The sequence below is a fragment of the Pinus tabuliformis genome, chromosome 3_2, assembly GCF_031772625.1.
Source record: "Pinus tabuliformis cultivar Carrire ecotype Pingquan chromosome 3_2, CPIR1, whole genome shotgun sequence".
NCBI lineage: Eukaryota > Viridiplantae > Streptophyta > Pinopsida > Pinales > Pinaceae > Pinus > Pinus tabuliformis.
In genome coordinates, this window is record NC_142302.1 from 560,674,544 (window position 1) to 560,689,284 (window position 14,741).

Consider the following 14,741-nt stretch of genomic DNA (forward strand, 5'->3'; position numbering starts at 1 on the left):
TGAGAATGTCTTCATCCCAGTATTCATCTGGAAGTGAGTACATTCTTATCCAGACTGGCGCCCAGGTGAGGTCTTCCTTGTCCGGATTAAATCTTGCTATCCATTCCCTTAAATACAGACCAACTGAGTTGAAAAAGTAAGGCCCTTCACCCAGGATTCTGTATTTGTCCTCAAGGCAAAAGAAAATCGCAGTGAAGAATCCTTTCGGTCCTAGCTGCAGAGTCACATCTCCTTTGGGTTTCCACTTCGCTGCAATCCAACCATATAGGGCTTTTTCTGTCGGCCAGAACCCTATAAATTTCCCGATGAGGGCATGATCCCTCATGTATTGGATTCGTTCATCAATCTTCTGTCCCGACAGCTCTATTCTGGGCCGTTCGGTGGCTATTGGTTTGCATGTAGTGGAAGAGACCTTCGAAACTTCCTCTGGTTTGTCCTTCCTTCCGTGCGTGACGCCAGGCTTGTCTCCCTGACTGCCTGTCTCATTGTGCCCGTATTGTTGCGGGTTCTCCTTGTTGATCACTTCCTCATCAACAGAGCCAAACAGAATCGTCCGTTCAGGTCCTTGCTGCGAGGAGTTTGCTTTGGGGGAGGGCGTTGACGCCCCCCCCTGGGGTGAGTCCATTGTCCTACGATAGAACCCTGAGTTGCTTAGTCGAATCAGAGCTAGAGGTCAGGCCCGTGATGGTAACCTGATCTGTGCAGACTGTGCCGTCTGAGTTGTGGTCAGAACCCTAGCAACTGAACCCTAGCAGTCGAACCCCCAATGTCGAGGAATATTAGCACAACTCTCCAATCTTATTTATAATTAAATTTATCAAGTGATTATTGTTGTTCTAGAAGTTGCATGAGGTGCTCCAAATAAATTGAGCATTTACCTTTAAAACACATGCTAGGTAGCCTTGTTAAGTATCCATTGTTTTTTGTCTCCTAGTAAAGTGACTTGCTAATAAGATGAGATATCTGATTATATTAACAAACTATTAACACAATCCCAAATGGCTTTTCTTTTGTAGCGAACTTAGAAAACATGCTTGCAGGGTTGACCTTTCCACCAAAAAAGCACAATGGTTGGGCTAGGTCCAAATGATATAATTGCTTGGTTCGTTGAATGGATGCTATGAATTAATGATTTATGCAAATATTGCCTTTTTTAGGCGACATAGGCATTGTCCATATTTCTTGGAGCCTCCAAATCTTATTCAATAGTAGGTCCAGTGATGGCGTTGGATTGAGCCCTTTATAACCATCAACAAGTCTATATTTAATAAAGGGATTCCTACATTTCCAAGCCTAGTCCTTCCACCAGTTGCATGGGGAAGCAACACCAAGCTTAAAACAAAGACATTCAGGAATTAAATCTTTGATTTTCAACAATGAACCTATCATAAGTCCCAAGTTTAAAAGAATGGTTTAGTGTAGGGCCCAAGGAATCCACTCAGAATTTGAGTAGAAAATGTCACTAATAGATGAAATCTGAGGTCTAAAATGGGCTTCATATGAAAGATGTAGTTGAGTAGGAAATTCGATAACCAATAGAATTTCAAGAGATTGGATCAATCTAATAATTGGGTTGGAGCTATACATGTCAAATGTGACTGTGTCCTATTTTTATTCAGCAATACTTAACTGCGCATAAACCCCTTAGTGGTTACGATCTTTTGAGATATGCTAAATATCCTTGGAATAATAAATTTGGGTATTTTCTATTATCGCTAATTCCTAAAAAAATAAATCACAAGTTTATACAATGATATTGGGGTTTAACTAGGAATATGATCACTTGGAATATGATGAGTATTGTATATTATTAATGCATTTAGGAGAAAAAAAGAAATAATATTTTAGATATGTTCAGTATTTACTATTTTGTAGGAAAAATATAAATACATTTTTTCATGTATTTTCATTTTATCTCATTGGATATTCACTAAAAGTATTGAGTGTGGGTACTTTTTGGCACTAAAAATATTAAGTGTGGGTAATTTTTGGATGCAGATTTTGTAGGTTCATTAAAGTATAGGTATGGGTACTCGTTGGATGCAAAATACTCAATTGAAATTTGATATATAATTTAATTCTGTGGGTATTTGTTGGATGCAAATCCTACACTAGACACATTTAGTAAACCTACACTGAGATAAATTGAAAATATGTTTAAAACACATTCTTGATTTTTACCCTTAAAACATGCTTTAAAAAATAAAATACATTTCTTAGAAGAATTTCTCCAATTTTTTTTTTTTAAATGTTTGTGTGATCCATAAAACTGGGACTTATAGTCCACTTGCTTTACCAACGCGGATGCTATGCAGAAGTTAACCTCTGACCTTTGTTCTATGTCTTGTACAAAGATCTCTGTCTTCAGTGTAGCCTGCACAACAGTTAGTGGGCAATGGAATAACAAGATGTACCTTTGCTGTTCAGTATGCCAATCAGGTCTTTGAGTTTTAGTTTTTGTGTTCAATGCAATTCTGAGTGCAACTTCTCTACGATCACCTCTATACTCACCATTCTTCTGAAGGCATGTGAAGTTGGTGTTGTTTGTAGAAACTAGAAATGGCAATGTCAAAGCCTCCATTCTAGATTGGTCCACTGCTTGGCTGCTTGCTTGCAATGCTAATTGAGTAGACAGAGCTGTATTTAACAGAGGCACTCCATATTTGTTATGAAGTTGAGTTTATCTTCTGCCCTGAGGATCATAGCCTTTGAGATTTATGGGTTTATGTTGAGTGAATTCTAGAAGCTGTTTCCAAGTATCCTTGGAGATATTATGTTGGGAATGTTCCTGTACAAGTCACAACACTAATGAAGCAATTGAAATTTTCCAGCCAATACCAATCTCCAGGCTTCTATAGTTGTGTTTAGAGCAAGGTTATTTTGTCCAGTTGAACCTTCTATCAACCACATGCAGAAGGTTCAATTGGAACACACTGTGTAAATGATACGAAGCATAGACCAAGATTCAACCTAGACCATGCCCTTAATGCCATTCTTGAATAGAAAGCTAATGCTCCACTACTATGTTGGGAATCTTCTTCCAATTACCAAGTGGATGCTTATTGAACACTGGCTGGTATTTGTGATCTGGCAGACTGTTTGCCTGTTGCTTCAACACAATGCATCACCTTGGAATGAGAAACATATGCTAGCTCAGTTTGTGATCCAATGCTTGCGTAAATTGGAATAACTTGTGATTTCCTTTGTGAAAAGAAGATGGTAGCCCAAGCTTTTGACAAATTGCATGACAAGATGTGATTGTTATGCAAATCAGAGTACATCATGTGTTAAAGGAAGTCCTACTTTCCTGTGTTTTAAATTTCGACCTAGAAACAATCATCTTTTAATCAAAACCCTTGCAAACGAGTTTTGAGACCTGTAAACCTTGGTGGATAGCAGTTTCAGGCTTGTAAAGGATGAAAATTTCTTCAGCTCCTTGAATACCTTATGTACACACTCTGGCTGTCGCTTAAAAATAAGAATGTTGGGGAATGATGATGCTGTACATGATGGTATTTAGGACACACCATAATACGCTATAATTCTCCCCCCTTTAGTATAGTGGTACCTTTGTGAGGGGACTAATATACAGAAATGTTTGAGAATAATGATCTGAATTAATCTATTCACACATCCAAAAATAAGGGAATCTGTACTTACTATCAACAAACACACCAAAGAATGATGTGAATTAGTCTATGATCAGAATTAGTCCTATTCACACATCCAAAAATAAGGGAACTGCATACAATATTCACTTCCTTGAGTGAGGACACGGCCATGTGGTTCCATATGCTCCACCTCTCAGCGATTACATTAACAATAAATGCCTAAGGAGATAAGGAATTGAGCAGGGAACGGTGAAGTCGACTTAGACAAGTGGGAAAGGGACTGTGAAATTGTACACTGTGGAGGAGATATGAGCCGGAGGAAAGAGAAATTCACCCAATAGCCACGATTGAACCAAATCATAAACTCCTATAGATGTGGAATGGCTCTGAGATGACAACTGTCAATATCTAGGTAGCAATTGAGCTATTGTATGCTCAATTAGACAAAGAAAATCATCAATGCAATAAATCTAGAAGTTTGGTTATTTATCATTCTTAGTTACACTCCCACTAGTCATTGGAAGCCATTAAAAATTAAAATTAGAACCAAAATAGGAATACATAGGGTACAATCACATATAAGTCTCAAAGTAATTCAAGACATGATGGACGCGATATTTACTTTGGAAACTCAAATGGGAAAACTAGATTCAAATGGATGCTTAATCTATTTCGGTAATCTCTGGTTAGAATGCTTTCATGATTCTCTATCCATCCTCCTCTTCTTGGCCAAAAAACCCTTTGAGAATGAAAATTCAAATGGATATAGGGGTATTTGGGGTAATGGGAAGGCCAATAGACATGACCTTTCACTTCCCATTCCTTTGCCTCTTCTTTTCTTTATTATTTTTCTTTTCATTTAATTCTCTTTTTTTTCCCTCTTTCTTGTCTCATTCACTTTTACATTTATATTGTCTTTTACATAGTTCACTCACCTTTATTAATTGTCGAATTAACTTACAAGTACCGGTTCTTACAACCATTTGTTGATTGAGATCCATTTTGAATCACACCTCCCCATCAAGACGCTTTTTGGTCTCCAAAAGCTTAAAGAAAACCCATCTAGATCAATGTATCTTTTGTTTGCTTCTTTGGAACATGGCTCTAACTCTAGCTCCTGGCTATAGCTTTGACTCTGGCTCTGGCTACTGGGTTCAGTGTCGATTATGGCTTTGACTCAGGTTCCTGGCTTTCTTGTTATCACATTGTAGAAGTTTGCTCATTGATTTTCAACTTTGACCAATCTTTAGATCTAAACTTTGCAATCAAAATTCATTCCCATCTTTTTCATACTTGGAGATTGTCCATCTTGGTAGTCAATGAAGCTAAGTCGAATGCTGGTCTTCTTGTGTAGTGCGACTCCAACAAGCCATGCCATCACACGACAATTCCATAAGAGATCGCGTGGTTTCATTCTTATGCTAGGACCATTTGCTTATTGGCATAACAACTTCTTGGTAGCCATGCCAATTGTGTGAACGTCTTGCATACCCCTGGATGTTGGTTGCAAGAGTCTTGATCATTGGTAAGCTAGTTCATCTGTTGGATATTAATAAAATTATCTTATCTTATCTTAATGGAAGTCATATCGGCCCATGCTTGAGATCCTTCTGCACTATCTCCTGTTTTCAGCAAACAATTCCTTGCTTCATTGATGACGTTGACCTCGTGTCCCTGCAACTCCTTGGATAACTTCTGTTCCTTGGGCCAAAGATGCTAGGTCAGGGATGAGTAACTCCATTGATTGAATTTTATCTCCTTAAAGTGAGCTGTACCTTAATACAACGAGAAGTGACTTTTGGTTTGGTCTTCTAAGAAGTCTGAATGACCCTTCCTACTCACCTATGATTTTTCATATTTCTTCTAAATTAATATTTACAATATACCATAATCCCAAGGATTAGGTATCTAACATGCCCACCCTAATTCGAAGGGGTGTTTGTAAGTCCAAGCATATTTTTGAACTTCTCAAACTTTTCTCTTCCAAGCACTTTGGTGAAGATGTCTGCAATTCACTCACTTGTGGAACAATGTACTAGCTGAATGGTCTTGGTCTCTACATGATGTCGAATCAAATGGTGGTCTTGGTCTCTACATGATGTCGAGTCAAATGGTACTTTCTTTGATGATGGAATCTAGGATTCTTGGCCAACTTGATTGCCCCAATGCTATCAATCAAGAATGGAGTAGGATTCACTCTTTTCTCTAGCAAATCCTCTAATATCTTCTTGAGCCACTCAATCTCCTTTGGTTCCTTTGCAACAACCACATACCCAAGCTCTGTAGTGGAATCAGTTGGTACAAATTATTTGCATGACCTCTAGGAGATAGTTGTTGATCCATGACTCATGAGATATCTCGAAGCAAGCACCCCATTCTCCTCATCGCCATCAATGTTTGCATTTGTATGTGCAACTAGAGTATTTGAGCCCAAAGTTTTGAGTTCCCTTCAAGTACCTTAGAACTCTCTTTGTAGCACACCAATGTCCTTCACAAGGTTTTTGCATGAACCTAGAAAGAATCCCAATTGCAAATGAAATATCTAGTATAGTAGTGGTAAAGTAGATAAGACTCCCCATTAGTTATCTATATTTAGTTGCATCCTCAAATTCATTCCCTTCTTTTGATGTTAGCTTTAAATTTTTTTCCATTGGAGTAGAGGATTACAATTAATCATGCCAAATTTGTTCAACAATTCTCCAATATACTTTTTTTGGGAAATGAATACATGCTTTGGATTATGAGTTACTTCAATACTCAAGTAGTGAAGATGTCCCATGTTTATCATCTCAAAACCCTTCTTCAATTCTTTCTTTATGGATGCAATATATGCTTCATTGTTCCTTGTTATCAAAAGATCATCTTTATATATCATAAGGTATAAAATAATCTCACTAACTTTCTCGACAAACAAACTTGCATTGTCAAGATTAAAATGCTTTAAATTGATCTTCAAAAGACACAATTATATTTTCATACCATGCACAAGGTGCTTGCTTTAGGCCATACAAAGACTTGATGAGCTTGCACACCTTATGTTCTTCACTCTTACAACAAATCCTTTTGGTTGAGACATAAAGACATTCTCCTTTCAAGTTTCCATTCAAGAAGACTGTCCTCACATCCTTGTGATGGATTGTTCACCTGTTTTCTATTGCCAAACCCAACAATGCATGAATGGTATCACATTTTGCTGTGGGGATAAAAGTCTCCCCATAGTCTATGCATTCTTCCTGTGCATATCCTTTTGCCACAAGCCTTGCCTTGTGCTTGTCAAGTGAGCCATTTGACTTATAGTTGTTCTTGTAGACCACTTGCAGCTGATTGGTTTGGTTCCAAATGGAGGATCCACCAACTTCCATGTCCCATTCTTGATGAGAACAACAAACTCCTACATGGCTTGTTTCCACTCAATATGAGAAGTAGCTTCTTCAAATGAAGTAGGTTCAATGTTAGTAGATAAATTCATTTCACAATCATATGAAACATCCATATTATTTACATTGCCTGAGTTTGAACTATCTACATCACCTCCATCATCTTGTCTTGTTGAGCTTCTAGTTCCTGTCCTCTCAACCTCATCAAGATGAACACTTTTAAGTGCTTTTATGAGCCACCTTAGACCTTTTTGAGATGGTCTAGGTTGCTCTATTGAATCTGATGATGCTGCATTTTCATTAAGTTTCAGCCTTTCAATCCTTTCAATCACAGCATCTAATTGAACTTCCTGTTTTGATGAAGTGGCTGGGTCTTCTACATGAGAGGGAGATGGCACTTCAAAAGGAGATTCCAGAGATTGATCCAAGATAGGGATCCCCCCCTTCAAGATGTGGAATCTCATCATCAAACTCATGATATGTCTTTACATGGGTAAACCTATCCAAATGATCAAGTTATAGCACAATAGTTTTGTCATTCTTGGTGGATTCAAGAAAAATCACACTTTGGAAATAATGAACTTCTTGTTTATCTCATGGTAAAGACGATATGCCTTGGTGGCATTTGAGTACCCCAAGAAGATGCACTTTCGACTCCTTGCACCAAGTTTGTTTCTTTGCTCCTTAGGAATCAAAAAATAACAAGTGGAACTGTTACCTATCCGACTAGCAAGGTCACTAAGGTCCTGACAAGCCTACTGGATGGGCACACTGACCCACTGTTTAGACTCACAAACCTCTTAGATGGTCAAGGGAGGACTCCCAAACATAACCTCGATTAATCACAAACAAAACTAGTGCCTTATATGGGGCAAAATGGAGGTGGTGGAGGTGTTAACTTTCAGAAAACTATCAAGCTGTTTATGAGATAACTGTGTAGTAGAAAAATAATTAATGGATTAATAGACATCAAATCACTAAAAGTATATCGTATGACCATTCGTTTTTGGTGTATGGAATTTATCCTAACCAAATATACAATTAGTTTGCTGTTTGGAGTATTGGTTTAGGACTCGTAAGTTTGAACAACTTGATATCATGTAAAATAGACTGTAAAAGTCTGCATAAAGCACAGGGACAACAACCTGTAGAGCCCAGATCAACCACCCTACAAGTGATACAACACTCGTAGATATTATGTCTATGGGTGGGAAGGCTTGAGAAATTAATTTGAGGTTTGAGAGGCCTTTCCCCAACCTATGACAGCTGAAAAAGACAATTTCCAGCTTGATTTTTAGAAAATGGGTTGAAACCCTATTGGGGAAATTACCCAAAAATTCCAGATCTAAATATAATCTTTAAATATAGCTGGAAATTAAATGAAATTCACTCCGAACAAGTAAAATAGACAATATTTGGCTAAATAGAATTGCAAAAGAGAATTCTTGAATATGACTTGTAAAATGTTGGAAAGCTCAGGTTTTATTGGTAGATTTATAGAGGTACAACCATAAAAATACGCTCATATCTACAAAATGTTAGCTAGATACAAGTGTAAAATATGCTCATAGAAAACATGTATCTACCATTGGACCAGATCTATCAATAAATTCAAATTCCTCCAAGGGTTTTAACTTGCTAGTAAGATATATCAATTACAATCTGCAAGTAAATAAAGTCCTGAACTAATGTAGAAAAGTCAAAAAGTTATGAATTTTTGAAAGAATAGAGTGGTTGTTGAGTGAGTACCTTGTGACCAACTATTGATTTTTGCAGCTTGGGCAGGTACTTCTGCATAAACCTAAGTGCCTAGGCATGCAGAAGTCACCCACAAATCTCCTTAGGACACTTGTTCAAGTGTGTCCAAGTTGCTACTATAACTTAGCCTAAGTTTAAACTTAAGAAAAACACATAATTATAATGTTGGCTAATTGAGCTAAAGTAAACTTAGGAAAAGTAAAGTAAATTACATTAATGATTATGTTTTAATCTTGGCTGTTGATCTCAAGTGAGGCGAGATCTAATCTTTGCCGCCAATCACTTTTAAGATTAAGGTTAGGATTTAACTAAATATAGAGTTATAAAAGCAAGGCTAATGAGATGAGAAGATACCATACAATGGCACTAGCCTTTGTGAGAGAGATTTTTTCAAGTGAGGAGTGTGATGCTCTTGTGTGCCAAGTGCGAGGATGTTGCAGGTGGGCTGCAACATTGGAGATCCAGATCAACAAGGAGATCGAGGACCGATCTAGGGCCTGATCTACTGGATCATATTCAAAGCATCACGTATCTGTAATATTCTTAGTCAGAACATTATCCCAAGGCAAGAGCCCAAGTAAGTTCTGAATATTAATATAGAACTGTTGATTGGCATGATATGTTTGTGTCGTTATGATTGAGTTTGGTTATGTGAAATTTTGATTTTGATAATTGTCATTATGAATTGCTAGGTGTTGGATTCAAGGAAAAAAACACCAACTTACCTCACCTTTGCCAGAGTGTGAAGTCTATACCTTCTTAAGTTGATCTTGCCAATAAATTAAGAGAGTGGATTTGGTTTCTACGAGAAGTAGCCTACACTATTGACTTAATAACCTCAAAAGTGTTCAAAGCCAACTAGGAGCGACCCCTTTGGCGTGAAATCTCTGGTCTTCATATTGAGTGTGTGATGAATACGAACCCCTGCACGATTTGAATCTCCCCTTCGGAATGGTCTAGTTGACTAGAGTGATCCACTTGGAAGACAAAAAAACCAAGTGGGGTTCCCCCCTAGTTCGCTCTCTCCATGTGACTAAGTAGCTCCTTGGTGGCTCACCCTGTTAATTGCTGTGTAGTTTTACTTATTTTTGAGATTATTAGATTATATTTACAAAAGTAATATGATCAAGAAAAAAGTACAAATTAAATCAACTCCACACAATAAACATAAAATATATGGACAATGTTTTGCAAAGAGAGAGCTCTTTTATTCAAATGATGGCAACAACTATTACATGAAGGGTGGCTAGCCTTTTATAGAACAATTCTTAATAGCTAAATAACGACTAGTTGGACTCAAAATAATATTTTACGAGTTATCCACAAGTTTGAGACCTATATTACATTACAGTCATTGCTTGCCCACTAAGGGGTTGACTTGGGTCAAATTTCCCAATTTGGTCCACACTTTCCTTTGTTAATGGCTTAATATGGTCAACCATGAAGAATAGTAAACAATAGTAGCTCAACATTCCACTTATTAGTCTTGGAGGAATTTCGACTTGATCCCTTGAGAGGTTTGATTTGACTAGGAGGTTCGACTTGGCCATTTGGAGGAATAACTTCGCTTTTGACGGCTATTGTCTTGGTCCATTACTCAACTTCTTGGTCCATGAGATCTCCAACGACTAGTTAGACCACCCAATGACTAGTTTAATTGACTTTCTCCCTTTACTAACTCGACTTGACCACCTGAAAAGTGGTTCTCTAATGCCCTTGACTACTAGACAACTCCAACACATTGGTTTGGCTAAACTGGCCATGATCACAACTAGGTTTGTCTCGGAATCTTCAAATCTTGCCTAGTGTTGCCACATTATCACTTGCTTGGCCACATCATCTGCCACCTATGCTAGTCCCATAATGCCTTGAGGAAGCTTGAGAATTCGACAAATGGGTATTGTTCCTCTCCTACCAACTTGTTTTGATGGAAAACATGCATGATTTTTCCCAATGCTGCCCTTGTTCTACCACTTCAAACTTGTTTTGACTTGTTGACCAAGTTTGACCAAGCTATAACTAGCCATTGCCACCTCTGATAGAAAAACAGAACATGGCATGTACTCTCCTCATTACACTGAACAATTTGAGACCAAGTTAACTTTTTTACCACTGGGACCACTTTGCATTGGGAATTGTGTACTGCCTTGAGAAATGTGAACGTTGTCAAAATGAGACTGCCATGCATGACAACTATTTGAGAGACACTGCACTAAAGCCAAGGCCACCTACAGACACGAAAGACTCTAAGAATGTGGTAAAGACATAAGTGTACCTAGGTGCGAGTTGTGTTAGACTATGTAGCTTGGTAAGATTTCCACAACGGCTTGGTGTCTTAGCATGTGGAAGATTGCCTCTATAGATGATAAACTTTGTAAAGTGATTTTTAAAGAACCTTTTGTATTTAATGATTAAAAATGGCTTTATTATAAAGTTGAGTCACTTAAGTGGTTTAAGTGATCTCAATGTGAGATTAAGTCACAACAGTTGATCTTGATATGGTTAGATTTAATCTTGGCCATTGAGTTCTAGGGTTAGGGTTTTTAGTCATTAATAAGTTATAAAAGTAGATTTGAGGGAGAGGTGAAGACACCTTGTACATGGTTGAGTGGAGGGATTTCACTCAAGTGTGCAGGTCGGGCAGGGGCCTGAGGAAAGGGAGCAAGGGGCGGCAATTAGGGAGTAGCAAAGAGGTTGCTTACACTATTTGTATCTTTCCTCTAATGGGCCATTATCCTTGGTACAAGAGCCAAAGTTCTAATAGAACAAGTTTGCTGGTTGTTCCCCTTTGTGGGTTTTCTAGGGTGTATCACGTATCCAATGTGTAATGTTGATTTTTGTCTGTTTTTGCTGTGCATTTTTTGTTATGAACTTAGTTGTGCATAAATTAATAAATTGTGTAAGGGTTTGTTTGAGGTTTACTACTAGGTGCTAGGGTCAAGGAAACTTAACATGGTATTAGAGTCAAAGGTGGATGGAAAAATCAGTGAGCGTGAAAGAAGATTTGTTATATCTATGCGGATCTAGAACCAATAACGGCGTGGTGATGACGCTTTTGGACACATAAGGTTGGTTGCAGAGATGGAGAGCTAGCTTGTGACTCGTGTGGAAGTATCCACGAAATTCTGTGTGGTTGGATTTGTTGTCTAGTTTTAGATTTTCCTAGAAGCATCAAGTTCGACCAATTGATGGTGTGAAGAGGTTGCAGTTGTATGATGCTGAGTGAATATGATTGTGGATGTGAGATGTCGTTGAGCACACAATTAGTAGGGAGATCGAGTGCTGACAGAGATTGAGACAAGCAACGACAGATATAGGGCGTAGGTCGAGGAATTGATGGTCGATAAGCCATGATATAGACAAAGTTCGAGAGAAGGACTAGTTGAGCATTAGGTAAACTTAGGCATTGGAGGCAAGCTAAGGACAGGAATATTGAATTGCAGAAAGGATCTCGCTGGTGGTGGCCGACAACCGAGCTAGCCAGCTGTCGACTAGGGCCACTAGCCGCCAGCAACAACTGTTGGAATAGCCGTTGCCAAGGTAGTGTCAACTAGTCACAGCAACGACACTAGCACAACAAAAGAGGCGCTGAATGCGATTAGGCGAACAGAGGGTTGCGGGTTTTGACAAATCGCATAGTCGAGCAGCGAAGATTAGCCACAATAGGCCGACAAGGGAATACCATTGAGGCATTCTGGTCGCACAACAATAGATCGAGCTAAGAACTAAAGATTAGTTTGGGGTTGCGCACAGTTGAGCATAGGAGGGCGACGAGAACAACACATAAGAAACTAGCGACAAGGCCGAGCATGAATGTGACTGAGACAAGGGAACAAAGATCAAGGCCAAATCGACACGCAAGCCAGGGATAGACGACAACAAGACAAGGGCTGCAAGATTCGTAACATAGCCGTGAATGTGGAGCAAGAAACTGTCGTTTCAGTAACTGTTGGACATAGGAAAGGGTAGTCGAGTTGTGCATAAGAAGAGGCCAACATCTAGCTAGCGTCAAGGAAAAGTACAACCGACATAGGTTCGAGTAGAGGGCCACACAAAAAAAATTGTTGTTAAACTTTTGAAGTGTCTGGGCAGGGAGTAAGAGGCTCCAGGTAGCACATGAGACTCTTGGGGAGCGAGCAGAGGCTTTGGGTAGCCTCAAGGAGTGTGCAAGAAGTTCTAGACTGCGGGCAATAGGCTTGGGAAACGTAAAAGAAAGGGCTGAGATAGCTAGACTAGGATGGTCAACCATTAGAACTCCAAGTGTGAAACCTGGAGTGTAAGCACTGGGAAGGCCTGTGATATTGAGGCTCAAAGGGAGAGTCATCAGCCTCAGGGAAGTCATGGTTCGGGATAACCATGCAGGATGCTCAAGAGCGAGAGGCTTCTAGGAGCATGGTTCTCAGCTCAGGTTCCATCTTAGGTAGCAGGTCATGCTTTTGTGTTAGAGGGAGCAACTACAGTGGATGTGATGAACTTAAAGACATATCCGAGTTATGGAAGTACCTTCCTCGCTAAGAGGGATTGTTAGATTGTGTAGCTCGACAAGACTTCCATAATGATTGGTGTTTGAGCATGTGGAAGATTGTGTCTCTAGATGATAAACTTTGTAAAGTGATTTTATAAAGTACCTTTTGTATTTAATGATTAAAAGTGACTTTATTATAAAGTTGAGTCACTTAAGTGATTTAAGTGATCTCAATGAGAGATTAAGTCACAACTGTTGATCTTGAGATGGCAAGATTTAATCTTGGCCATTGAGATCTAGGGTTAGGGTTTTTAGTCATTAATAAGTTATAAAAGGAGATTTGAGGGAGAGGTGAAGACACCTTGTACATGGTTGAGTGGAGTGATTTCACTCAAGTGTGCAAATCGAGGAGGGGCCTGGGGAAAGGGAGCAAGGAGCAATAGGGAGTAGCAACATGGTTGCTCAAATTGTTTGTATCTTTCCTCTGATGGGTCATTATCCCTGGTACGGGAGCCCAAGTTCTTAATAGAACAAGTTTGTTGGTTTTTCCCCTTTGTGGGTTTTCTAGAGTATATCGTGTGTCCAATGTGTAATGATGATTTCTTTTTTTCCACTGTGCATTTTCGTTATGAACTTAGTTGTGCATAAAGTAATAAATTGCGCAAGGGTTTGTCTGAGAGATACTGCCAGGTGCTAATTTCAAGGAAATTTAACAAGCTGGACTGGCCCATATGCCGGTGATCACCCTACAAAATCAGGCTCTCATAAAACCATGAGTCCTCAACTAAGCGCACCTAAGGCCCTCCAAACCTATACAAGGCGAGAGACCACCGAGGTGAACTACAAGGGAGATTGAAGGGACCAACCATGGTTTGACCAAGACAAGAAGATACAGATTCAAGAACATGATACAACTTGGGATACCTAATACAAAACCTCACATGGTTGTTACAATGCTTTGACTTATGACCTTGGGCATACAATGGTGGTGGTAAAATGCTGCAAATTTTTTGTATAAACCCTTGCTGACATGAGGAGTAACAATTGGCTCAAACTATAGGACACGTGCTCTACCTGGGTGGATGTGAGAACCTTAGAATTTTTCACCTTTTACTTGCAAGATCAATCATTACAATGTAAAATACAGGGAGAGAGTCGGTCTGAAGTCCTATCCCTTAACTTGGCAAAACTAAAATTGAAATGACAACTAATCTAGGAAATAAAATAATTGGCATAAATAAAAACAACAAGGCAAAATGTATCACTAAACTAGAGCATGTAATTAACATCGCATCAATGAAGTGAAATCACAATAAAATTTTGAAAATACAAAAATATTTAATCTAATCTAATGCTCATGCTAAAGAGCTCATTCATCCCATCTTAATCTTCTTACAAGAATTAAAACATGTTAGGTGAAATCATGTTACCAATTCAACGAACAAATTAATTCATTACCTTTGGTTTTACTTTTGCACTTTGTTGCTAAGCAAAATAATGAAACGTCAAACTTGTAGTAGATGTCTGTTG